Source organism: Calonectris borealis, chromosome 14, assembly GCF_964195595.1.
Source record: "Calonectris borealis chromosome 14, bCalBor7.hap1.2, whole genome shotgun sequence".
Classification (NCBI taxonomy): domain Eukaryota; kingdom Metazoa; phylum Chordata; class Aves; order Procellariiformes; family Procellariidae; genus Calonectris; species Calonectris borealis.
This window is the reverse complement of record NC_134325.1, coordinates 7,617,512-7,644,016: the sequence shown is the minus strand read 5'-3', so window position 1 is coordinate 7,644,016 and position 26,505 is coordinate 7,617,512. Positions and strand designations below refer to the sequence as shown.

Below are 26,505 nucleotides of genomic sequence, written 5' to 3'. Positions count from 1 at the left end.
AATTTAGATGAAATTTTACACAGTTGCAAAAAAGGAATTTTTTTTTCCTGACCTTTGGACATATCCTTTCTAATCTGAACACCTCTGCCCAAATGTTCCAATGCCCTGAATGCTTTGTGGCGCTTCTACTGAAAGGAGTGGTCCTTCTCAGCACTGTCTGCTCATTCTTGCCCTGGCACCATCCCCCTTTGTGCTGACACAAGCGTTCATCAGACTACACAGTGAACTAAATTGGGGAACTAATCCATGTTAAAACTAATCAGTTCTTTTTGTAGTTCCTTGCCACGTGTCTGTATGAATGGTATTGCTGCACAAGAGAGGGAGTGACACAGGGCTGGGAATGAGCAGCTGAGGGAGGGCAGGACTGCTCCTTTATTGTGGCAATGCCAAGTTGTGCTGATTTAAGAGAACTAACAGCACTGCAGTGTAAAGAATGGATGTGTTAGAACTTCCCAATAAATCAGTCAAAATAGCATCCCCTCACACCCAAAAGCCTCTATATTTTTTCTATGTCTTGAGTGAACTGTATATTCTGCATTTGTCTACTTGAAGTAAAAGGAACAGAATGCTTCAACATGGATTGCTGAAATATGGCAAACAGGTACTTAAAATGTAAGATATTAAGCAATTGCAGTCAGGTGTGGTACCACGCTTGCAACATATAACATTATATAGAAAGTTTTCACAAAGACCTCGAATGGAAAGGTGCAATTTAGATATCTAAGTTAGACTTGTACAGTAAATGGGGCAGAGGGTTCTTTTGAAAAACAGTTTAAGATTGTGTGGTAACAGACAGAATCATACCGCATTCATATGTGAGAACAGAATGAACTGGTAAAAGACACATGTGAATCAGATTCTTCCTAATACCTGAGTATTTGGCACTCATTTAAAACAGTGCTTTAATACTGTTGTGTTTATGTGAAAATTCTTAATTACTTTCAAAGTGAAGTAAAATGAAAACATTATAAAACTGTAAGGACACTTTTGTGAGTCACCTTATGAATCTTGGACTCTCATCAATCCATCATGCTTCCATCTACAGGACTAAATATGTAATATGATAGTGGAGAAAACCTATTACCTTAGAATGTAGAAGTGAAAGTCCTCTCATGGTGAGTCAGGAAGTATGTCTGTCCCTCTTTGATGCTTCTAGGTATTTTGATGATTTTTCTGCCCGCTTTTGTGGGTACCTGACGTTTCCTATAAAATAAGTTGCTACAGTAAGGAAGCTTCAATCCAGCTCTTTGTAGTAACCCTCCTTGGCTCTTAATTTTCATGTTGCCAAAAATTCACATACATGACAGCAAGAAAAAGGAAAATGTGATCAAAATGATAGTTTCTTATTAATAGTTCAAGTGCAGACTGAACTTCATGGGACAAGTAGGTCCCATGACTTTGTTCCTGCCAGCTTCAGAGTTCTATCAGGTTTACAATTTTCTGTAATATGGAATTGTGCAATCCAATTATGTATCACTTATTCCTTTCATAATAACTCTTAGTCTGTGGTACGTTCATTTTTGCTTATATGTTCTGTCCATCATCCCAGTAGAGTCACCAGTGTAAAAGGCATTAGCCACAATGATAATTTTTTGCAGAAGGAGTTGTGAGTGGAGAAATAGAAGCAGGTGCACCACATGTCTCATTTCAGCTTTTGAATAAGTTCATCTGTTGAGGAGTACACACAAATGACTTCAGGTATCTGTTTCTGTTGTAAACTTTCTGAGTTTTCTTCTACCGTATGCTGGAGATTTGCGATCAAAGAGAAAATCTTGTGGAAACACCTGCAGTCCTGTTGCTTTGAGTTATTAGCTCTACTCCTTTATGAAATCTGAAGTATTAGATCTTGCATTGTGCAACTAATAATGCTTTCCTAATACAAGGACAGTTTCTCATCACCTAATTTTTTTTTTTTTGAATAATGATCAGGAAGGTAAAGCAGAGATTCGCCCTTGATTAAGTTCAGATTTTTTAAACCAAAACATTAACAAAAATGTTGGTTATCTAGATGCTTGACAAAGATTAAACTCAAACCCAAGAGAAGTGGGAGGGAAGTGAAAGGAATGATAAACTGGAGAGAAAGCTTTAATCACATAAAGAAGAAACAAGACTATAGAAGCATAAAGTTTGTAAGTAAAGCCTGATGTCAAGCTGAATTCGCTTGATAATTTTTTGGATCTTCCATACCAATTATTCCTAGCCAGAAGATGGAGTTAGAATCCTTTTTTTTGATTATGTCAAAATAAGCATTTAGCAATTCTTAGGGCTTTATCTATTTGCTAGTGATTGTACAAGATAATCTGTTCTAGACAATGCTGTGTGAAGTATGCAGGATGTGCAGGGTCCTCTGTCACTGGAATTCCCAGAATATGGTCTGTAAGATCTTTAATAAGTATGGCTAGTTGGCAGAAATATACTGAAGAGCTAAAACAGTACAAAGACTTCTGACTGAAAACATTATTAGAAATATATTGTAAAAAATAGTTGAGGGGAATTGTTAATTGACTGAGACCGTTTGACAAGCACTTTTGAAGAGTGTAAGAGTGGCCTTAGCAGTCATCCACTATAATGACTGCAAAACAGTATAATGACCCTACAATGCCTCAAGAAAAGGGGTACAGTGACTACTGTTTGTGATGGCTTTAAAACAGCTATATCTAATGCTGCTAACGGTACAGCTGAGACAATTTGCAGCATACTGTGAAACCTACTCAGGAAATTGGGGGAACATGGGTGGATATTTTGTGTTGAATTCCATTCTGTCATTAATCTTTTTGATTAATTGAACATTTGGAAAAGTAGCCCACAAGGCTTTAAATATTTTGCCAAAACTCCTTGTTGTGGCTGATGAACTGTCAGAAGTTGAATGTTTTGTGAAATTTAGCCAATGTTTTCTGTAGATGGTCAATGCTGACAGGGATATAACCCAAGGCCAGAGTAGGCAATTCTAATCCAATTTCCCTGCCGTATTTTCTATGCCGCACTATCTGGGGGCCTTCAGTCAAAAACTTAACTTTGTTATATGTTAAAGACTTTGTTCTCAATGCAAAGGTACTGTGTGCTGATTTAATTAATTAATTAGCTTGGTTACAGTCCTGTATGGGTTGAGGAAAATTAAAGATTACCCTTTTATCTATTTTATCAGAAACATGCATCAAACGGAAGCGATTTCAGAATCTCTTAAGTGTTTGATTGTATTGGTATTTAATATAGCTTGATCCACAATAAGATTACAGATTTTATTGCTATGTTGAAATGCTAAAAAAGCTGTAATGCATTTGTATTTATTAGATTTCATTATATAAAATAGAGCTTTATTCTCTCTTTTCTTGGAACACTTATAAAGCAAAGGATTCTTATTTTTGCCAAAGTGCTTAAAGATAGTACTTTTGGAAGATAGTATTTTATCAGAAAATTTCAACAAAGTATTCAAAATGTTTCAAATTTTCAATATGAAAACTAGGAATATTGAGATTATCATGTATACTGTTTAGTGAACTGATGTGTTGAGGTTTTTTTTGTTGTTCATTCCATAACTTCTTGTAAGTGCTTTGTGTAGCTTTATTGTTTTTATTTGATTGAAGGATTGCTGCATTCTGCTGTGCTGGTTACTTAGTAATGATTGTTAGAACATTTACTTCAAAGTTTAAAAAAAAAAAAAAAAAAAGAAAGAAAAAGCAAATCCATGAACCCCAAAATTCTAAAATTTTATAAAAAGAAAAAAAGAAAAGTAGAATACCTAACATTCGTAAAACATAAGTGTTTTTCCCACCCCATTTATACACACTGAGAAACTGCATTTTCTAGTTTGCAAAGTAGTAGCTCATTTTCTGTGTCCCGAGGCAATTAATTAAAACTGTTTAAGTGTGATAGTGAGAGTTAACATTGTTTAAACATAATAGTGTGAGTCAGTCTTATGGTGTTCGTAATAACAAGTTTCCACATCACTTTTTTTTTAAGCACCAATTTGAATTTTTTTTTCATTGAAGAGTAAATCAGTTGAACTGTTCCATTCTGCAAATGAATCAGCATTTCTTTTATAAGTAGATTTTTCTAGTTTGAACCAATTCATTTTTGAGAACTCCAAGTTGAGTTTCCTCTAAAGAAGATCTTTCATCGTTAAAGCTTTAGTCCTGAACTTGCACTACTTCTTGAAATCTTAGTCCTTACAAGAAGCTAAAACATCTTTTAGCTATGTAAATGTATCCCTAAAGTTTACGTTACAAGACAAAAGGTATTTAAGAAATAATTTCCTGTCTCCTATTTTATCTTCCTGTTAAATACTAATAAAAGACACTGTCCCGTGCTGTCAAATACCTGGACTTGGCGAGGAATTTTTGTTCCCTTACCACAGATGTCTGTTTCCCAGGTCATCTCTAAAGTGGCTATTCTGACCTTCTTTTTGGGTGTACTTCTATAGGTTAATTTATTGGCAATATAACCCTGCATTAAATGATGACCTTAACATTTTGTAAGTGTATACAAATTTATGTATGTGCATGTACATGTGTATGTGTGCACACATCATAGACAGTTTAATTCAAGTACCTTTTTGTCATACGATCATCCATCCCTAGTATCTTTGAATTCATTGGCTTATTTCAGTTAAATTTGACAGAGGATAATCATCTTGAATAATAAATTTCCTGTAAATTTCATGAAAATCAGTAGCCAGCAAGAGAAGAGAGCCTACTAGCACCCTTGTACAAAAAAGACTGAAGAAGCCACAAAAGACAGCTGGAATGAGTACTCTAAATACAGGAAAACGGGGCATTTAGAGCTTCAACTCCAAGTTGCCAGCTAATCTAGTCATGAGACAAAAGGATTTCATCATCTGTGCTCCTCACAGAGCTACTTACCCCTTTTTCTGAAAAAGTGTGTTTACTGTTCTGATATTCCCTGTTGAGATGTTTTATTCAAGTTTTGGGAAGACGGTCTTCTATGTAGTGAAACATGACAGTGTATTTCCTATCATGTTATAGGACTTCATTTACTGTTCTTCAGTCTTTACCAGTTACAGAAACAAGCTGTCTAGTGATGGCAACTCCAAGATAAATGAAATGCTGTCTCATTTATTGGCTGATTTATTTATGCTCTGAACCTTTCTCGCAGTAGACTATAACTTTTTTTCTTTGTAACAGACTACTAGATGGGAAATGGCAATGGCCATTCTTGGAAGGAGGCGCTTGAACAGGTTTTGACTTAGCACGAGGCATGCTTCACTACCGTTGCTGGGATGTGAAAGCAAGTTGTCTCACTGGTATTTTATTTCGTGTTGTACTTATTCAAAAGTAGAAGAATAGGTCACAGTCTATTCTTGTGGAGCCCTGAATAGTAAAATAGACAGCAGATAAAAGGATGTAGCAAAGAAGCTTGCTTTTCAGGGAAAAGATGAATTTTCATAGAATTTCTTTTCTCAGAATGACCAGAAAGCCTAAAGTTTTATTGACATTGATTCCCACTCATTTTCCTCTCAGTCTTTTCTGATGCTCCAAGTTGTTTTTTTCCCCTCTTAGAAAAGTAACTCATGTGTGAGGGAAGTATGTTTCTCATCGTATCTCCAAGTTCACATTTTGTTTGCAGATAAGATGGTTTGTATGTTTATCGTTTATTATATTGTTTATATGTATGTGTTGTCTATTTCAGCAGTGAGGTGTTTGGTTTTTTTTTTAAATTTACTAGCTAACATTTATGAAGGAGAGGGTGAAGAAGGAAAACAGATGCTTACTTAAAACTTGGCCATTTCCAAGACCAGTTATTAAAATTGATCTCCCAGTAAGTTTTACCTCTTTATGGGATACAAAGCTGGCATTGTAGGAGCATAAGTCCAACTGTAATTCTGCAAGTGTGTGCTTAGTGCATTGGCTGCTCTTTTGGTAACAACTGGACATTTGCTTCCTATCACAAGTTATATTTAAAAGATTATGCAGGTGGCTTCTGAATGTCTCTGTATGGGAGGTTTACCAGCAGTGACCCTTGGACAACAGTGTCTCCTGCTGGTGCTGTCCATTGAAGCACGGTTGAACTGTGTTCTAGCCCCTCAAAAATTCTCGACGTATAGCAGTTTGAACAGCTAGTTGTTCCCTTCAGCACCTTGATTGTTTCCAGATATAGCAGCAGAAAAATGATGCTTTGTTTCCCAAGGGTATTAGAAACTGGCAACTCAGTTCTCAGCTGTCATGGTGGGAGGTGTGATGGGAAGTAAATTCAGAATCCTGGAAAACTTGACTTAGAGTTCATGTACAGGAATATAAATCAGAAAGCAAGCTGAAGCAATTTCTGAACTATAACAGAATCAACGAGGAAGGCTTTGCTGAGTTTAGTAGAGCCAATTTTTTCTCCAGATTTCTCTGCTTGACTTCCAGATAAACTACTTAGACCTTTGGCTGGTGTCGGAATGTTTCAGTTTGGGATCAAATAGCTATTCTTGGCCCAAATTACTTCTGGACACTGTCCAGAGACAATATTCTTTAGGGGTGCATTGAAATCACAGAAACAGCTTTCTCCTGCTCCCGGTAGCAGACCAAAAAAATACTATGAGATGAATGAAACTACACGTTATCTGCTTCAGATCAAATTGATGTTACTTGCTCCTTTTCCTTGTCTTGGTTTTAGAGAATTTGGGGATGAATTATGTAAAACGGTTTGCATGTCAGGAAGTTAATATTTAAAAAAAAGAGGATTATCCCTGTTTACTGTCTTTTATATAGTTTTTCCACTTTGCATATGGATGGTGGGTTTCTTTTGGTGGGGTGAAGGGGGAATGTTCCTCATTTTGATCACTTCCATTTGATATAGCATATGTTCCGGTTAGCCTTCCCAAATTTATAATAATTCTTATGTTAGCTTAAAGGAAGAGGCAGACTGTGTTCTCTTTCCATGCCATTTTTTGATTGGAGATGTGTACAGCAAAAAAACTGATAAATGCACACACAGCTTCTTGTGTCTGAATAACTAATTATAGTTCAGGCGTTGAGAGTCGCTGTTGAACGTGAGGTTTCATATTGGAAATATGTCAAAAGAATATGAAAATAAGCATTCTGGGTTTTGTAATATCGGCTCATATTTTTCAGTTTTCTTCTCTGCAATGTCCTTTTTTTGGCCATTCTAGTTTTAGCTTCTTCCTTCATGTTTTCTCAGAGCCAGCAGGAGGAATGTGAACACACAAGGTACAGACTCCCTCTGTTACGATGTCTAGCACTACAGTGTGTTCCTATTAGGCCCAGTTCTGATGAGAAAACTGCTTAATTTCCATAGCCTGAAGCTGGAGAATGCCTACTAGAGGTGTAATACATAAATCTAGCACTTACCTTTAAATAACATGTTTTGAACTTGTGCAAACTATGCAAAATTTTTTTCTTCTTCAACAGATTTCCAGAAGTGTAACAAGTGGTTAGAAACTTTATAATATATTGTTATAGAATGGAAATTATCAGGCTACTCAAAATTTGGGTTTTATTTGTAAATTACTCTGGACCAATAAATAAACCTGTACATACAGTTTTCACATATGTTCTTTCAAAATTAAAATGCTGTAACTGTAAAATTAAGTTTATTTGGGAAGCTGTCACAAACAGCTTTGCAGCTGTGTAGTTTTATGTTGTTTATTCTTAAGGGGTCTTCAGAATAATTTCTGTACTGAGTTATTTAAAGTAAAGTAGGGCACTTCTAAGTTCCTTAAATGCTAGACTTTCTAAACATTTGACTATTTAGAAAATAGTGATGGGATGATTATTTCTACTGGTGCAGGTTGTTTTGTGAGATCTTTTGTTTTCCTGCTGTGGGAACAACAGGGCTTTGTCCCTGTAAACAGTTACCCAGTGAAGTTGTTACTGGATTTGAATTTTTGTTTACAGATTAAACAGAAGTGAAAGAAGCTCAAAGCTTGCATTCCAAAACTGATGACTTCTTTTTTTTTTTTTTTTGGGGGGGGGGGGGTGGGGGGTGGGTGTGGAAATTGTACCATTTAAAATATAGAAAAATAAATCTATTACTCTTGGTATTCACTGCAAGATATTTAAGCAGATAAACGTTCTTTGAAAATCCCAGTTTTAGAGTTTTAGAAAAGATTTTTTGTAGTTTTTATTTATAAATTTCTATCTCTTTTCCTGAAGCTATGGTGAGCCCTGCATACTGTCATTCTTTTTCAATTGTAAACATAGTTTCGGTACTACCACTTTTGCACCAAACACTGTTCCTAAGCGACTGCTGACGTCAGTTGGTGCAGCACAAGAAGGTTTGTGTGTTTATCTGCTGTGGGCAGACTCTTAGAAAAGACGAAAGTATGTAACTAGATTAGGCCAAAGAGATTGCTGCTTTAAATAAGCATACATACGGTTTGCAATGTCATACTTTATTTTTTCTGTATTTTATTTTGATTAGCAGTTGTATCTTCGGCTGCATATGCCACAGTATCTAGTTTGCAGGAGATAGTACAGAGGGGTATATATTCTCTTTGCTATTGCTTTAAAGCTATTTATCGCTTTTCTTCTTTTCTATAGCATAGTTAGAATGAGAATTTAAAAGGAGTATGTGTCATAGCGTAAAGCTTTCACATACCTGATCTCAAGGTTAGAAATAGGACTATTAGAAATGAAAGCAGCCATACAGTTTCCAGTTGAAGCGAAACGTATTTACTTAGAGATTTTTGGCCAGAGTCTATAGATTTGGAAAAACTGGAATGATACTCTTGGAATATTTTACTGCATGCCTTTGTGTCAAACAGAGTTGGAGTGGAGCTGGCTTAATGACCTTTGTGAATTTTTTTTGTCCTTGATTATACTTGCAGCACACCCACACTGAATAAAAATTACCTGTAGCAAAAATTCTTTGTATGAAAATCTTTTATGAAAGTAAAGGAAATAATAGTGGGACTGCAGTCATGGTAGGCCAAAGAGTGAAGCTAAAAAGTTCATAGGAAGTAGTAGTACCGGATGTTTAATAAGGCAGGAAGAAAAATGACAAGCCTAGAGTCTCTTCTTCAGGTTGAAGAATAGAAGCAGCAACTTTCAGAACTAAATTAAAGCTGAGAACAATTGCTCCAAATTAACTTAAATTAGATTAAAATTAAACAAAATGCCTGTGGGACGTAGGAGGACATTAGCAAGCATAAAGGTGAAAAGGTCAAGCTAAATAAGGTCCGCTTTGAACGTGGCTGTTGTGATGGTCTTGCTGGTCTTGAAGTCCCTATCAATCTTTTTACATTTCCTGTACTGTTATATTTTGCTATCCAGTCTGGCCTTGAAAACCTTCAAGGATGGAGACTGCACAGCCTCTTTGGGCACTCTGCTTCACCTTGTCCCACTGATTCTGTGTCCTCACAGTGGGAAATTTTTTCCTTATGTGTAGTCTGAAGTTCTCTTGTTTCAACTTTGTCTCTCATCTTCCCACTACGCACCACTGGGTACAGCCTGGCTTTGTTGTCTTGATGGCCTCCTGTTAGACACTGGCAGGCTGCTGTTAGGTCCCCCCAAAAGCCATCGCTTCTCCAGACTGGACAAGCCCAGGTCCCCCAGGCTCTCCTCACAGGGTAGTTTCTCCAGTCCTGTAGTCATCTTGGTGTTTCTCTGCTGAACTTGCTCCATTTTAGCGATGTCTTTCTTGTATTGGGGGGCCCAAAACTGGATGTACTGTTCTAGGTATGGTCTCACAAGAGCTGAGCAGAGGGGGCAATCATTTCCCTTGGTCTAATGGCTGTGAATATAGACAGCATACTGTTGGCCACCTTTGCTGCCAGGGCACACTGCAGGCTCGTGTTTAGCCCTTCATCCTTTTCAGAAAAGCAGCTCTCAGCCTATATCATTGCAGGGGACTCTTCCTTCCCAGGCGCAGGGCTTTGTGTATGTCGCTGTTGAATTTCATAATACTCCTCTTCATTCATTCCTCCAGCTTTTCTGGGTCCCTCTGGAGGGCAGCCCTGCCCCTGCATGTACTGTCTGGTTCCCCCAATTTGGTATCATCTGTAAGCACATCTTGTAAACTTTCATCGTTCAGAAGAACATAGTGGGGTTTAATTCAGGTTAATAAAAGTTAAGTAGCTGCAGGTGCTATTACTCATTTGCCCTTACTGCGGCTTCTCCTAAGTCTTTATTGAATTTTCATTCCCTTTAACCATATTCTTATTATAAGAATCTTTTCTCCAGCTTTCAATAGCAAAGGTAGAGTTAGGAAATGACATTTAATTCAGTAAACTGTTCTTAAACAAATGGTGAAGGTATTTGTGAGTTTCATTAGTATAAAAGGATAAAAATGGCTCAGATTAAGAGTTCATTTAGCTTAATATTCTGTCTCTAGTCTCTGATCTTTGTCTAAGGTCAAGTTTAACACCTGTTCTTATCAGTTAAATATCTTTTACATCCTCGACTTGAAGATGTCATATTAAACAGATTTTTGGGACCAAAAGATGGGTTAGAACTTTTTCTATCTATCCTATGCATCTGCCTGTTATTGCAGTGTCTCCAGAAGCAGCACACCAAGGGAAAAATCAATAAAAACAGTAATCGTAAGTTGCTGCTTATCATCTTCCTGTCCATTACAAGGGCTAATGTGCAATAAAATGCATTAAAGATCATGGGGGGAAAAGAAAGTAGCCATAATCAGAGGCCAATGGAAGGATAAAAATATGATAACATATGATACTCTCTTTTTTTTCCCCATACCACCTTTCTATACTCTCCCACTTCCACCTGTTTTCACCTTAGGGGACTTCCTAATGTGGTTTAGCTATTTAGTTACAAGTGCCTGTTCAGTCTCCCCTTCAACTTATAGGCACTTCCTCCTTTGCCCAGTTTCCCCTTGAACTTATTTAAACTTCTTGCATCCACAACTTCCTTTGATAAGGCAGGTTACTTACTACCTGTTAGTGAAGAACTGCCTCTTTCTATTTTGGACCTGGCTTGTCCTAGCTCTTTCTATTGAGTTTAACTTTCTACTGACCAGTTCCTTGGGAAGAATTTGTAACAATCATGAGTTCAGTGTAGCAATATACATGACATCTAGCAGTTTCAGTAACTAATTTGTTTAAAAATTATTTTAAGGTGATTTCAGAGACCAGCTTGATATGTCAAAGTTCATGACTTTGTATATTCTTAGACTGAATATATTGCAGTAATATATAGTTTTGCTATTTCCTGGAGGTTGATAACTGTCTGCCATTAGGATTTTTTGTTGCAGGATGATGCCACTCAAAGTTCTGCCCAACGATAGCAGATGTTCTTGTGCAAAACACCCAGAGACAAATGAACAGCAGAAAAATCCGCTCACTGAGAAATGATACCATGCTATTACATTCATTTCCTTTTGCAGGGGAAAGTTGTTGATCCTGTGTTGTGTGAGATCAGTTGGAATTACTATAACTGTCTTTGCATCTTGGACATATGGTTTGGGTTTTTACAATTATTTGTTCTGCAGGTTCTGGACAAAGCAAACTTTGTATGTTTTTGTAAATAAATCAATTATTCTAAAAATTATCCTTTCAGTGTCACTGACTTCAAAAGGCAGCCACAGCAGGGATCCCAAAATAAGTTTTATAGACAGAGAAAAGTCATTCTTTCCTTCTTAGGTCATGTGTTAACAGTAAAAATAATTACAATTAAATAATTTTTTAAAAAGTAACTCATTGTTTATAACTTATGATAACAATCCTATTCCAAATTTTAAAAGCTGGTGCTCTGGGATACTATACAAAATACATTGAATTTCTATAATGATTTTTTTTTAAATGAACCTTTTTAATTTGTTAAACAGTTTAAACAGTTACTGTAATCTTTCCTTGAATTAAGGGTATAAAATATTAAAATGAAATTTTCAAGAACACCTCTGGGTTAACCATAATTTTCTTAAATTGAGACAAAGCAACAGGCTTTTATTACATTTCCTGATTGCAGTAAAACCTATAGCAACCATTCTTGTCTCAGGTTTCTTAGTTACCATCCTGAATGTTCTATTAGTTTGTGAAACTGTAACTGGGCTCTGATTCAAAAACTTCTCCTGTAAATTTATAATAGACAAACTGAGAAGCATTTCTCTCTAGACTTGCAAGAAATACCCATGCTAGTTCTTTATAACTTTTGGATAAGTTATTTGCTGGATTATTTTTAGCAGTCCAATGTTACTTTTCAAAAAGTTACGTTTTCAGTGCAGCGTCATAATATATTAAAGCTGCATTATTTTATCATCTAGGCTTTTTCATAGGTTTTCAATGCATCTTAAACTGGCAACCACAATTTTAAAATTCTGAAACACAGTGTAGAGTCAACAGAACTTTTCAGATCTCTTTTGCTCATTTACATAGGAAAATTAAGTGTTAATAAGGAAATGAATAAATTAGGAAGATGTGTGATGTTAGTATGAGATGCTGGAAATGGAATAATCTTTCACTGATAATTGGCTAACAGTAAGATTTTGTTGTTTTGCTCATTGTTTACGCAAAGATTCTGAAAATATAAATTTGATCTATCTTTGAACCTGTAAATTTCTCCTTCCTCCTTTTCATTTGATTTTTGCTTTTATTCTAGATATAAAGTTAAACAAATATAAAGCTAGAGTTTTCATAAATATCCTGAAAGGCTAGGAGACTTCAACAGATATAGCTTGATTTTGGTTAACGTGTTATAGAGCAATTAATAGGAAAGTTGGCTGATAAGGTGCATTTACAAGTTACAAATCAGATATATTTGTACATAAGTGGTGAAGATGCTTTTTGTGTCTGTAGCCCAGAATAAACACTTCTGTGAGGGATAGTTCAGATATCGCTGCTAAAAAAAGGAAAGGTTTATAGATAAACTAGGCATGATGTCTGAAAGAATTAGTTTCAACTCAAATATGGTAATGCCTAATGTAGTCTTTGAAGACAATTTGGACACATTGGCTTTATTTTATGATTTCCTTTTGAGTTGTTCTTGTTTGGAGGCAACAACTTTAACGTTTTGTTCCTGGAGTGGATTCATAGCATATTTTGTGAAATACTAGTTATTCGCTTTCTGCTCTTGGTAGCTTTACTTCATTGCCTTATTTCAGAAACTGACCATTCTTTTTGGCCAAATAATTGGTTCTCTTACATGTTGTACAGCAGTGGTTCCCAAACTACTTGGGATGGCTAATGGTTACCATTCCACTTTGGGTTACAGCAAGGGGAATTCCATCCCTGATATAAAAACTTAACCATTTGTTAATATTTGGAGTTCTAACCCTAGCAGAAATGAGGCTTGAAATGGAAATTATCACAACAAGGGAAATAAAATTGGCAACTACTCCTTTTGGTATAAAGGTAAGATGGGGATACAGGATAACATTTATTCTTTCATAGAAAACGTCTACTATTGACATATTATGACTTTATGACCTCTTGAGGTTCCTTTCAAACGGAATTATCCTAGAAGACTATGTACCTGTTGGTGTGAAATTTTGTGTAGACATAGCTAACTAGTTCAGGTACTGCTGAGGGCATGTTTGCAGTAGCACATAATTCTTCTCAGGCTGTGAATCCTGGGAAAGAAGCTGAGCAAATATTTAAGTACTGAGTCAATGTTGCGCTTCAGCCACTGTTGCTACTGAGCTATTACTACGTAAGTTTTTTAGCTTGTAGTTCTCTGAGAGTTTTCTATCATACTCCTTGCTAGCTTGTATGAATGAACTAGAAATATCTCAGTACCTTTGACTACTACTCATAACTCTTCTGTCATTGTAGAAATAGGCCATACAACTTCATATGTCCCATCTTTCCTTTCTTGGGATTTAAACTTGCAAAAAAACTATGGAGATCCTCATTACTTTAACCAGTACCTCAAACAGTCTGTTTGCTTACTGTGTTAATGTAAACTTATGAGCGTGTATTAAATCTACATTTCAAAAGGTGGTGGAAGAAGACTAAATGTTTAGTGTTCTGAAATAGGCATTTTAGATGCCTGTAATATGTTCTCACTGTATAGCACAGCAGTCATAGCAACTGTGTGCTCAAATCATGTTATGCCTTTAAATATCATTGAAACCTGAAAAATTCTGCTAACATGCTATAAATCTTAAGTTGCACTGATGTTTAACTTAACACTTTGGTTAAATCTTGTGAATTTTGGAGGAAAATGTTCATATGCTTTAATGATATGTTGCAATGCTCTCTGACTGCAGCATTAGTTGCCTTTAATCTCAGTGACTGAACTCTTCAAAAGTTAAAACCTCTTGTTGATATTTTTAATTTAGTTCTCTTGTCCCCACACTGGTATGAAACCTTTGTTGATTTTGGATGCTGCTGTTTAATGCTGCTGAAATAATTCATGATGGAATGAGCTTCGAAGTATATTTTGCTGAAAAGCATAAGTCTGTATCTTCCTTTAAAGAAGTGTGTTCTGTATGGGAGAATTATCAGAAATTTGCACCTCTTAAACTGGGGAAAGACGTGATACCATACGATTCTTGTCCTTCATTAGATTACATCAGAAAAGTAGATAATATATAATGAATAAACAACATACGTGCTTCACATTAGAATTTTTAAACTGTTTTACTCGGTAAGCACAAAATCTATTTTAAAATTCTCTGTTTGTGAATCATATCAAATTTTGTTGTCTTTTATAAACAGATTACAGGTAGATTTTGAACCCACTGATCTTTAGTTTGACTGCTAGTACTTGAGTTAAAGAAATAATTCTGAAATCGCTCTGTAGACCTGTTCCTGAAAAAACAAAGATTTGATGCATGTTTACCTAATTAATTAGTGAATCTTGGGGGTTTTTGTGAGTGAAGAACCATGCAGCAGAGGAACTCTGGCGTAGGAAAGGCGCTGGACCACACAGCAAGCTGAGATTTCAGTGTTTAAACAGGTTAGTATCTGGTAAGGCCCTGCTAGATGTCACTCTCCTCCGTTAGATTGAGGTGCTACAGTCTCTTTTGAGACTTTGATTTTGAAGCTTGTTAATAGCTTCATTAACTATTATAAGGGTTGAAGCAGCTGTTTGATGGACTGGAACACTAAGAAATCATTACTAAACATTTTGTAACAGAAAAATGTGCTTCTAAGGTCTACAAGAATTTCTCATTGCATCAGTGGTATACTGGATTTATATTATAGGACTTTAAAAATTGGGTAGTCTCTCACACCAGGCTTTATCAAGAAAGTTAGAAATTAGTAGTGGTATTATGGGTAGAAATAACACAGTAGAAAAGTTTGCAAAAACTATCTTACAAACCAGTCTGAACAAAAGAAAGAACAATATTGCTGTTTTTTACAAGTTGTCATCTATGTGTTTAATTAAGATTAGTGAAAATCTCACAAGTCTAAAGAATCCAGATAATTGTAAATTGTTGGATATTGAGTGAGTTGGACTTAATACCAATGTTAATTTTAAATGCTAGATAAAGAATGAGTTACATATCATGACAGTAAAAAAAAAAAAAAATCTTGGAAGCTAGAATGAGTATCTCTTCAAGAAGCTGTACTGTGCAATGTCAATACTGTCAAGAGTTATTGCCGAATATTGAAGTAGATGGCTTATGTGAGTTAAAACAATAAATGTTTTGTGCAGATAATGTGAATATGTCTTCAACTGAGTATACATGTGAATAATTGTGGAAACTCTTGCAGGCACTTGTCTGTTCCTCTGCTGTCAGCTAAGAAATCAGATAAATAGCTAAAAATTTTTTTTTAATGTTTCAACAAGAATTTTTCTCCCTTCTTGCATTTTGTGGCACCTTAAGAATTTTAAAACTACATTAATGAAATATATCTTTATGTAGATTGTTTAGATTTTGCATGAGGGTGGGGTACTCAGATTAAATCTTTAGATACCATCAATGATTGTTTATTGAAGCAGCCAATCTGAGAAACCAGAACAGGAAAAGCAACTGTTAACTTCTTCCTGAGGAATATTTAGGATCTGCTTCAAAATAGCAATCAGAGAGCATCTCTGTAATGATGATTGCAATGTCAGCAATCATTCAGAATTCATATTGGAGCAATGGAAACCAAAAGATCTGTTACACTTGTGCTCAGAAAAATTGTTAAAATAAAAGGGGAAAGTAAATAAAGTAGAATCCCTGCAGGCAGCATAAAGACTATTCAAAGACATCATACTGGAAACTTGAGACAAATGCATGCCATTTATCAAAACAAGATATAAAGATAAAAAGAAAGATGCCATGATTAAACAGGATAGTAAAAAGGAAAAAGTAAGCATTCTTGAAAAAAGTTGAGCTTGTATCTAGAACAGACAGGTTAAATGTAATAGTCCAAGGCAGATCAAAAATAATCTGAAGAGCAACTTGTAGAAAATATAAAAAATTATTAATAATACTTGTACAAATGCATTAGAAGCTTGAAGCCTCCCAAAATGCCTGTAGGACTGGTAGGTTCTCAGAAATAGGAGGAGCGGCCATATAAGATGAGGCCACAGCAGGAAAAGAAAAGATTCTTTTTGATAACTTTTGCTGTGGGAGAATTTGGAGAAAATTCCTACGCTGGAAGTTTACAGGCAATGTTTCAGAGGGTTTAAGTCAAATGTAAGTGTTGTAAAAGAAAATTGTTAAAGGAAAAACAGCAAAATGTCAGGACCAGATAACGCATGCCCAAGGGTCTTGAGAAACTTAAGGATGAAACAACCAAATTGCTGAATGTAATGTGCGGCTTTTTACTTAAAATTACTAGGTCGCAGCTGACTGCAAGTTGGCCGATGTCACTTTATGAAAGTTCCCAGGAGAACTCTAAATCACTGTTGGCCAATAATCATGACTTTCATAGCAGGCAAATTGGTAGAAATCATAACAAACATTAACACTACTCATTTCAGAGAAAGATTATGTTTTGGGGAAGAGTCAACACTGCTTTTGTTGGTGAGAAAGAGGTAGAGGTAACAGGGCTAATCAAAGCTATTGGAAACCCTTTCATACAAGGCACTACGAGGGCTGCTATGGGGAAAGTTAACTCCATCTGGCCAGACGCAATACACTCAATACTTCCATGCTGTGACTGCAGCATGGAAGAAGATAGCTATAGTGGGGATATGACAGTGGTCCTGAAATCATGAATGGCAGAGAAAGCCATAAGAGGCAAGGGGTATCAGATGTTCGAGCCTGCTTGAGATGGTGTACATTTTAAGCTATGAAACTTCTTTTGATAAGACATTGCAGAGGCCAGAAGTTTAAGGAAGAAAATTCATTGAGAGCTATTAAATACAGTGCCACTTTGAGGAAGCACTTGAGCTGCAGATTGGTGAATACTGGGAAGGTTCAGGAGAACAGATTTTTTTATTTCTCTGTAGGAATCTTCTGTTGACTTGTCAAAGACAGGATACTAGGGTAGGGAGGTTTGTGGTCTGATCCAGTGTAGCTAGCTTATATTCTTGTTTAAATGAGTAGGACAATGTTTGTTACTTCTTTTGTAATTTAAGTGGGTATTCTTGATTGCAATTGCATACAGAAGAGGAAGGAAGAAAGCACAGGTAAATGAACAATTTTAAAGTCATAATTTGTTGTGGTTTTTTTTTTTTCATTTAATCAGAGATTTTGATGTTAATAAACTTAATTATGTTTTTTTTGAACTTACATGAATGAAAATAACAGTAGCCAAATTGCCAATATAAATCTACCTTATTTTAACATAATTATAAAGAATCTTTTGGCTTGCATCCCTAATGATTAATAACTTTTGTCTCAGAGCAAATTTGAATTCAAAAGTAGGCTACACAGTTATCTGTTACTGTAAATTTGCTACAGAATTCCGTTAATACTTTTACAACATATTATTCTGTAGCTCCAAGTTCTAGATCTAATGTTTAATTTTGCCAAATGTTCCCCCTCTCAGTATTTAATCATGTTTTTTTCTTTTATCTTCATTGGTTTACAATCTCTGCATAACCTGAACCATGAAGAACTTTTAGGGAAAAAATGAAAATTACCTTCTTCCAGTTAGTGTTCTGAGAAATTGATTCTGAATATTTATACTGTTTGTGCACCTTCCACTTTGTCACCTGAATTACCAGGTATTAGGAGTTTGAGGAACTGGAAGAATCTGATTTGATTGGAATGCCAAAGGCAGGGGCAGCTGGTATATGTGACAGCAAGTATTGATACAGGAGTTGCTTTTATTTGATGTATTTTGTTAGCATGAATGCATGGAGTCCCTCCTGAGGAACTCAAATTACAAATACGTACAGCTTATTTTTATATAATGCTATAGGTCATGAAAATGTAAAACCTGGACTGTACATATTTGAGTAGAAATTTGTATGGTTTATTTTTTAGCTCTGCACACAGGAGGAGAACATTTGTTAGGTTAGATATAGGATTCTGAAGTGAATTCAAACTTTTGTTAAGCCTGTTTAGCCAAAACTGATTAGTAAATTGATTTCTAAATTATAATCTAACTTGTCTTTGCCTCCCTTTTCCAAAATGAAAACTACTAACTTGGCACATAGACTAAACTTACCTTATTCTTCCTTTCCTTTTTCTTTCATTGGTTTAAGACCAATTGTCTCAAACCCCGCTGTTGTAGGACAAGACTGGAAATTGAAGAGAAATGGCCTTTATGGCAAGGATGTGTGTATTGTTATCTTTGTGAAAATCTGCTCTCAGATCAGCTATATTTTTAAAAATTGTATTTTGCATATGCTCAATAAAACTTCTTTTATCTTTATAGCACAGTACCTGAAGATTCCACCATAATGTGTACAATCCTATCTGAAGTGGACTTGGCCTATAGTTTCAGCTCTGAGCTTGGGCTGTGCCCCAGAACTGAACAGGAGGATGGTTTCTTCTGTGCTTTGTCTCTCCCTTGCCTTGTCTTGCCTGATTTGATTGCAATAGGGATAAGAACTGGATGTGGGTGTGGGGGAAAAAAAATGTTAAAATGTTTTGGTAAGGAGAAGGGAAGAAGTTGGGGCTGAAGGAGAGGAGGTTCACATGGTGGTTTGAACTTGAAGGAGAATGGGATAATTTTATGTCTGGAGTAATGAGATTGACATGCTAGACAAGGAGGTTATAATGAGAAGCTTGAGAAATAAGCATAGCTGGAGATACCTGAAGAATGAAACTGGAATAAGGAGGTAAGGGATGGGTCTGGATTAGTGCTGGAAGGGACAGGGCTGTAAATCTTGTATTCAAGAGAACAAACAGAAGTTTGTGCCTGCTGAGGAACATTGCAATCGGGAGCCTGAATGACACCATCTCCCTCTGCTGCAAGCAAGCACCTGAGAAAGGCTCTTAGTGCTTTCTAATATTCATCTGAATAAAAGATTCTAACCTGACTTCTACCATTGCTTGCTCCAATGGGACAGATCTTCTGGTGGCTTGTCATTCCATCAGTGTGATGACATATGATGGAATTTGGGAGTTTTAGTTTGCCTTCCTGAGAACAATTAGGCAGTAGCAATAAATCAGCTAAAATGGGCTGTGTTTCTGAAGGAATTAAAAAATTAAATAATTCTGGAAAAAAAAGTGCCTATGATTTTGCAAGTTCTAATTATATTAATTCCATACACCTCTCCTGTCCCCCCCCCATCCCCCAAATCCTGAAATTTGTGGTGCATCACAGTGAATAATAAGAGATTTTTTTGTTTTGTTTCTCACTGTAGTTCCCAGTCCTTCGTGCCCCCAGATAAATGTAAAGAATGAGTCAGAGGTCAGAAAAAAAGAAGAGATGTGCTTAGGCTTGAGGCAGTTGAACAGTACATTGGAGAACTGAGGTTTATTCTGACTTTGTCATTGAAATTTCTTTGTGTGTGTGAGATCCTTGGTGAGTCACTAAAATCTAACTTTTCCCAAGTGCTTACTAATTGTATGTGTGCTTTGGGGTTTTTTCTTTTTTTTTTTTTTTCCCCAAGACTATGGATCTGATTTGCAGTAACAGTAACCACTCTTTGCTGTAGCCAAAGACTATCGACCATACTTTGAATGCCTAAAATCTATGTAAGCGGCAAAAGAAGCTGAATGTTCAGTTAGACATCCAAATTTAGCAAGATTATTTTTAATTAATTTTTTTAATCTGAGTTGCTAATCAGTAAAGTACTCCAATATTTTACAAGCATTTTTTAACTAATTTTGTAAGAATGTTTGTGAATGTTCAGGTAAGCACTATACCAAAGCCAGAGGAAGTAAAAAAAAAAAAAAAGGTTATTGAGTGGTTTTGAACTCGATTTAGCAAATATGGGGTCATATACTGAACAATAAAGAAGCAGAGTACCGTGCTCTTTCTGTGGACCATTGTCTTTCAAGTGTGGCAACTCACACTTGCTTTATTCCTTGTTGACGGACAAAATTTCTATCTCATTTACCCATCTGCAAATCCCTTAAAACTAAGTCTTCTTAGTATATTGACAATGAGTGTGTTTACTTCTTTTTCTATTTATACACACATCAGCATGATATTTTCTAAACATAATTATTGCATCAAACTTGAGGGTACCTTATGAGACTGAGACTTTCACAGAGATCCATTTTCTACATTGAATTTTGAAAAATGCTTTCCACTTGCTTGAATAAGTGATGACGAACTACTTACAAGCATCACCAAAAAGGAATGTGACAGCTAATTAATTGTTCTGCTGCAATAGAACAATTTCTGTCAGTCATGAATTGCAATTTTTGTTTATAATACATCAGCACGTGGCAGTGGTACTGTGATTCTAAAACATTAACCACAGTATTTTTAATGTCTAGAACGCTATGAGTGCTACTTATATACTATACAACTCTATTACAAATATAGATATTATACTATACATTATTTATAGCAGATTTTTATATATTTCAATTCAAATATGGGAGTTTTATGTACAGTAAAGCACTGTGATGCTTTTAAGAAACCTGCATCTATGCTTTGCAGTTTTGCGGGAAATTGTAGCTACAATACTAATAGCCCTCAATTCACTTCCATTGTATGTGATTATGATAAAGCTTTTCCTTTTCCAGCAATCATTTATCTTTTCTCCAGGTACAGGCTGGATGTGTTCAGAGAAAATAATCAGTGTAGATAATTAGAGATATGCAATAAATTCTATAGCTGATAAGACTTCTTAAGAGCTATGCCTTGTTTTGTTTCAGGGTTGAAAGTATGATGAGAAAGGATCGTTTTGTGGTTGTGATAGCTGGATGACAAAGAATCTTTGTCTGATACAGTGTTGTTATGCTGATAACTAGTCTATTTCAATTGTCTTCCTGTCTTGGTCTGTCTTTAAAATATTTATCATAATGCTTTCATCTGTCTTGGAGAAGATGGAGAAGGTTGGTTTTTTTTTTTTAATAACATTATAGGAAACTCATTAGAAAATTAATTTGTATTCTATTCACAGACTGGAAGGTTTATGGTAAAGAACATATGAGGTCACACTAAGTGCATGGAATAGAAAGAAATACTGAATTGTTTCCTTACTTAAAATTGTCTAAGTTAACCTTTTATCCCATAATTGTTTAGACGTGTGGGTGGGTATGTTACTATGGCTTGGCTAGTTTATGATACATCAGCTGTTCTTCAGTAATTGCCAATGGATTTGCTTTTATTTCCAGTGTAGTTATACATTCCCAGTGTATTTTCTCTGAGGGGTGATAACTTGAAGTATTTTGTTTTTTAAAAACAGTAAGAGGCTTCAGATGGCGCAGCTGAAAAGTAGCAACTTGCACCACACTAATTGCCTAATGTATGGGTCTGAGAGGGCCTAATGGTTAGAAAAATGTCCCACTTCACTGGGGTAGATTCAACTCTACGTGAAACTGCAGCAATTCTCATATCTTGAGTCATGCATTATCAATTTCTACCAGTTGAGAAACCAGGTAATTTCCACTTCCTGGTGTTGAGAGGCGTATATATTGAGAGCTTTGGATTTATCAGATTGCTTCAAAATATTGTAATAATTTTAGTGCTTTTATTACTTAATTCATAACTTCCATGAGTTTACTTTGCACTTTCTTTACAATCCTACAAAGAAATTTGGGCTACTGCTTGCACAGCACATGTGAGAATGTTAAATGGGTTGGTTTAATTTATTACAATATTAATATTAGGAATCTCAGCATTTATCTTTGGTTTGAGTACAGGTTCAATTAACATAATTTCTATCCCCTTGATTTGACCCAATAATTTCACATGCTGACTGACAGTTTTAAACTGGTGATAAAAGTCTCTTGAGCTGTTTTTTTCTTTGGAATATTTCACCATTTTACACATATTCTGAAAATTTAGGTTAAAATTGCTGAAGTCCAATGAATATCTAGTTGGAGAGCTGTCTCCACTGCTGTGGCAGGCAATTTCTGTCGTTTACTCCAGTGGCATCCGAATTTTTCTAAACTGTGAGTGAAAAACAGTCTCCCAGCCTTTCACTGCCTATATTAGTGTAAACGTGCTGTTCAGAATGACAGATTTTATCTCCTCACTATGTAGTACCCTGATTTCTCAGGAGTTTAACTTTTCCTTTCCCACCAGCCTGTAGCAATTTGGTTCAAGCATTTGCATGTTAATAGTACAAAAAAAGTCATATTTGCATCTTTTACCACCAGTAATCATTTTCTATACAGACTGATGATGCAGTAATGAACCAGTTATGAGAGGGCAACTCATGAATATAAATAGTCCCATTTTACAAGTATTTTGCCAAGGTCAGTGGGAGAGAGGAGGAAGGTCAGAAGTAGCTCCTTAGTCACAATCACATCTGGAGCTGAAACAAACTCTTTCTTTGTCTGTAGAAATTTGGCAATGTTTTAGGGTTGCCAGAGTTTAGATGCTAAAATCTGGGACAATGGCAGAGAACTAAACTGTACATACATAGATTAACTGTGCATAGAAAGTACAATTTATCTGCATAATAACCACTTTTTCTGGATGCCCCATAGCCTTGATTTCTACATGTTTGGAAAAACAACTGTTACCACAGAAATACAGGGCAAGCCATACCCTATATGCTTTTCATAAGGCATTAGATTTGACCACTAGAACGTAACATCTTAATTATACAGGACATCTGGTAATCCTGTGAGGTTCAGTCTGCATTTTTCCCTCATCACAGAAGAAATATTAATGCATCAGCAGAAGCATTCTTTGGATACAGTGATTATTGTTCAAGATAGCACTACTGGCACTTGTTTTTGACCTCTAAATTTGTTTCAGCTTGGCAGTGGCTTTCGGTATTGTCCAAGCGCAGACTGGTGTCTTCTCAAAGAAAAAATATTTTTGTTTTCTCTTATCTGTCAATCTGTCCACTTAAGTAGTCTCTGTTATCATAATATTATAAAATGCGACTCACAAATTGCCTCTGAGTGGAAAAAAAAAAAGCATGTCTGCAAGTTCCAAAAAGGGTGGTGCTTATGTGATTCTTTTTGCAGTTTTCCAGTTTAATACTGGATTTTAAGGAAACTGTCTTGGGAATGTAAGCTCTTCAGGGAAAGAGGGCACAGGTTGTCTTAAAAAAAAACTAGCAACTCAAGAGGACAAAAAGTTTATATTATTGCCACAAAGAACACCACCGCCGAGGGACATGGTGGTGGGCACTTTCTAGAAAGTATTTTCCAGCTGAAATAGTCTCCTCTTTTTTTTATGTATACAGCAGTTAATTTTTTTTCCATATCCAACACGTCAAACTGATGGAGTACATAAACTTTTTCTGTAATTACTGACCAATCTTGTAGTTTCACTGAACAAATATTTCATATTTGACAGTCATTATACATAATCAGTCTAGAATAATGCCATAAGGAGGAATCACTGAATATATGTTTGAGGAGTGAGATCATCAGCCCTTAGCTATCAGCTGAAGAATAAACCAAGCATTGTGTCCTCATGCCCCCTGAAACATTCCCACAGGTTTGAAGTACTGTTTGGATATGGGACTTATCACTTTCCAAATTGAAGGCTTTTTATGTTACAGTTCAGCATGAAACTGTGGTGCCATATAGATTTGGGAAACTTGAAGTGTGTTTAAATTACCTAATAGCCATGCATATATATGTCTGAAATGACAGAGCTGTGGTAAAAGGTTTTAAATGTGTTTAGTTTTTTCTGCTGCAGCAGATGAAGAATGGTTCATAATCTGCTGTTATCTGAGCTGGAGTGAAGGCAGGAGCAGCATTAGCTTCCTGTGGGCATCATCTGCCCGGTGCAGTAGCTTTAGCACATTACTGATGAGTCCAGAGAGAGCATTAAGCTACTTGAATTATTTGATTTCTGCTATCTTAGATAGTTTGTCAGAATGGTAGCTTGAAAATAGAATACATCCTTAGACCTTTAGAAGTTTCCAATGATAACGCTGTTTGAATTTAGTGGTCAGTAGATGTGTATAAGGTTATGACCAGCATGGATATTACAGAATGGTGCTAGCCTCAGTAATATCAGAAGCTCTGACCATTTTGAAGTAGGAAAGCTTTTCAGGAATTTCTTTGGGAAGGGCATTATTAGCCTGCTTCCAAAAAGGTTCATTCACAATGATGAGAAAGCCATGGTGTGAACCATGTGGATCTAATAACTATAAGCTGTCAAGTAATTTTTTTAAAAAACTATTTTGGATCAATGCAACAAATAGTGGAAGAGAAATGGTGGAAGGAGCTATTGGAATTTTTTATTAAAATTAAGAAATTGATGATGGAGAAATCGGCCTGTAGGCTTTTTCTGTATATTTTCATGCCACTGGAAATATCTATTGGTTGCATTTGTTTTGTGTTTTAATAGTGAGTATTTATATACTCCCTTTTTTATTTCAAAATGTAATGCCTGGTATAGAAAAGCAAACACGGCAAAAAGCTCCTATTCAAGCGATGTATATATATCTCAGTGGTGTGACCTCTTAAGTGGTGTGTCGCTATCCCCCCAACAGATCATAACTAAGAAATCAACTTCTATCCTACTTCTAAAGTTATTCAACATGTTCAGGTGTGGACACACAAGCAAATTATTAAAATTTTTCCACAAAATGATATGATGAAGGGAAAAAATATTGGAACTTGCTCAAAATTTAAAAAATCTGTTTGATCTCGTCTGGGTCTACAGACTTGTGCACCAATCATAATTGTGCAGTTCATAAAATCACACAATGGTTGAGGTTGGATGGGACCTCTGGAGGTCATCTGCTCCAACTCCCCTGCTCAAGCAGGGCCACCAGCACCAGTTGCCCAGGACCATGTCCAGATAGGAAATGACGGCCTGAATTGAATGTAGCTTTTTGGCTGGGAAAAATAATAATAGGAAAGCTATTCTTGTTGTGGATTTTTCTATAGCAGACTAAAGATTTTATTCTGTTCATTATTTCTTATGAAGATCAAACATAACAAAGCTAAAAAAACTAGCAGAATTACTAAATATTTCCAATCTTTATTTTAAGAATTAATAACTTTTTGTTGTTCTATTTTAGGAAGATTGTGCAACTCAAACCATACAAAAGATACAGCTAAACTTGTAGGCTATTACATTGAAAAACTAGCTGATAAAATTTATTCAACTGGTTTCTATTGAAATGTGACAGTGAGGCTTAAAATGTGTCATTGTAGAATAAAGTTGATTTCTGACATAATACTTTTGGCCTTCCTCAGTTTGTAGCACTTTGATTTTCCTGCAAATGTCTTTGTCGTTGTTTTAACTTCTTTAAACACACAAGTACTCATTGGGGTGGGTGTGTGTAAAAATAAGAATTTTTAAAAAGGATCTTGGCATTATTATAGATAAAAAATATTGGAAGATAATTCTTTAGTCATTTTATACACTTAAGTTATATTGTTACATGTGAATCATGTAACTTTCTTTTCACTTTTCAAGATAAACTTGATCCTTGCTCAAATGGACTTCATTACAAAAACTGAAATCTTACTCTTTTTAAAGATTATACAAACCACATTTATATTGCATAAAAATGCATTTTCTTTTCTTTAGTTATTATACAAAATGATTATTTATGGGTTTAAACTGCCAATAAAATCAGAAGTACTGTGAGGTGGAATGGAAAATTTCATAGCTGTGCCCTGGTATGGCTGACTAAAAATGTTCCTTGGCCCTTCAAGGGCTTGTAGTATGTAGTGTCTGACAAATGGCTTCTTTGGTGTGTTAGATGATCTCAGATGGTCACTCCTCAGGTTATACTTGATGATTCTATTACTGCTGTTACTTTGTTAAGTAAATGGCAGGCCTCAATATATGCTTTTCTGTCCTGTCAGGTTCACTTGCCATTCCTGGCAAGTGTTTATACTATCTGTATAAATAATGAAGTAATAGCATGCCTATAGGAGGTTTTTCTGAAGTCAGTTATTAGTTAGGTAAATCTTGTGTCATAAAAGTTTGTAGAGTTATTATCTATCTAAATATTTATTAAAGGTTTTGATTGGTTTTATTTCATTACTTAAAGGTGGCAAATGCATTTGTAAGTATTGACAGTGCACCTTGTATCAAAACATATCAAGGCTTACAAAGCTAAATTTTGGATGGTATAAGTAACAAAACTGTACTATGGCTGAGGTCGGAGATAGCTATTGTCCTTATCTGAATCTGAGGGGTAACTGCATGGCCTTAGCATTTCTGTGTGATATGGGAATAGAAAGATGGTGCAGTGG

The 26,505-nt window shown here is 35.7% G+C and overlaps 1 protein-coding gene and 1 non-coding gene across 3 annotated transcripts in view; both read left to right on the top strand.

Moving 5' to 3' along the window:
• PDE3B (phosphodiesterase 3B) overlaps positions 1-26,505 on the top strand; it is a 95,198-nt gene that overhangs the window by 19,852 nt on the left and 48,841 nt on the right. The window lies entirely within an intron of this gene.
• Positions 10,286-10,475, top strand: LOC142088468 (U2 spliceosomal RNA). The gene has a single exon (XR_012675849.1). It is a non-coding gene; the product is annotated as a U2 spliceosomal RNA (small nuclear RNA).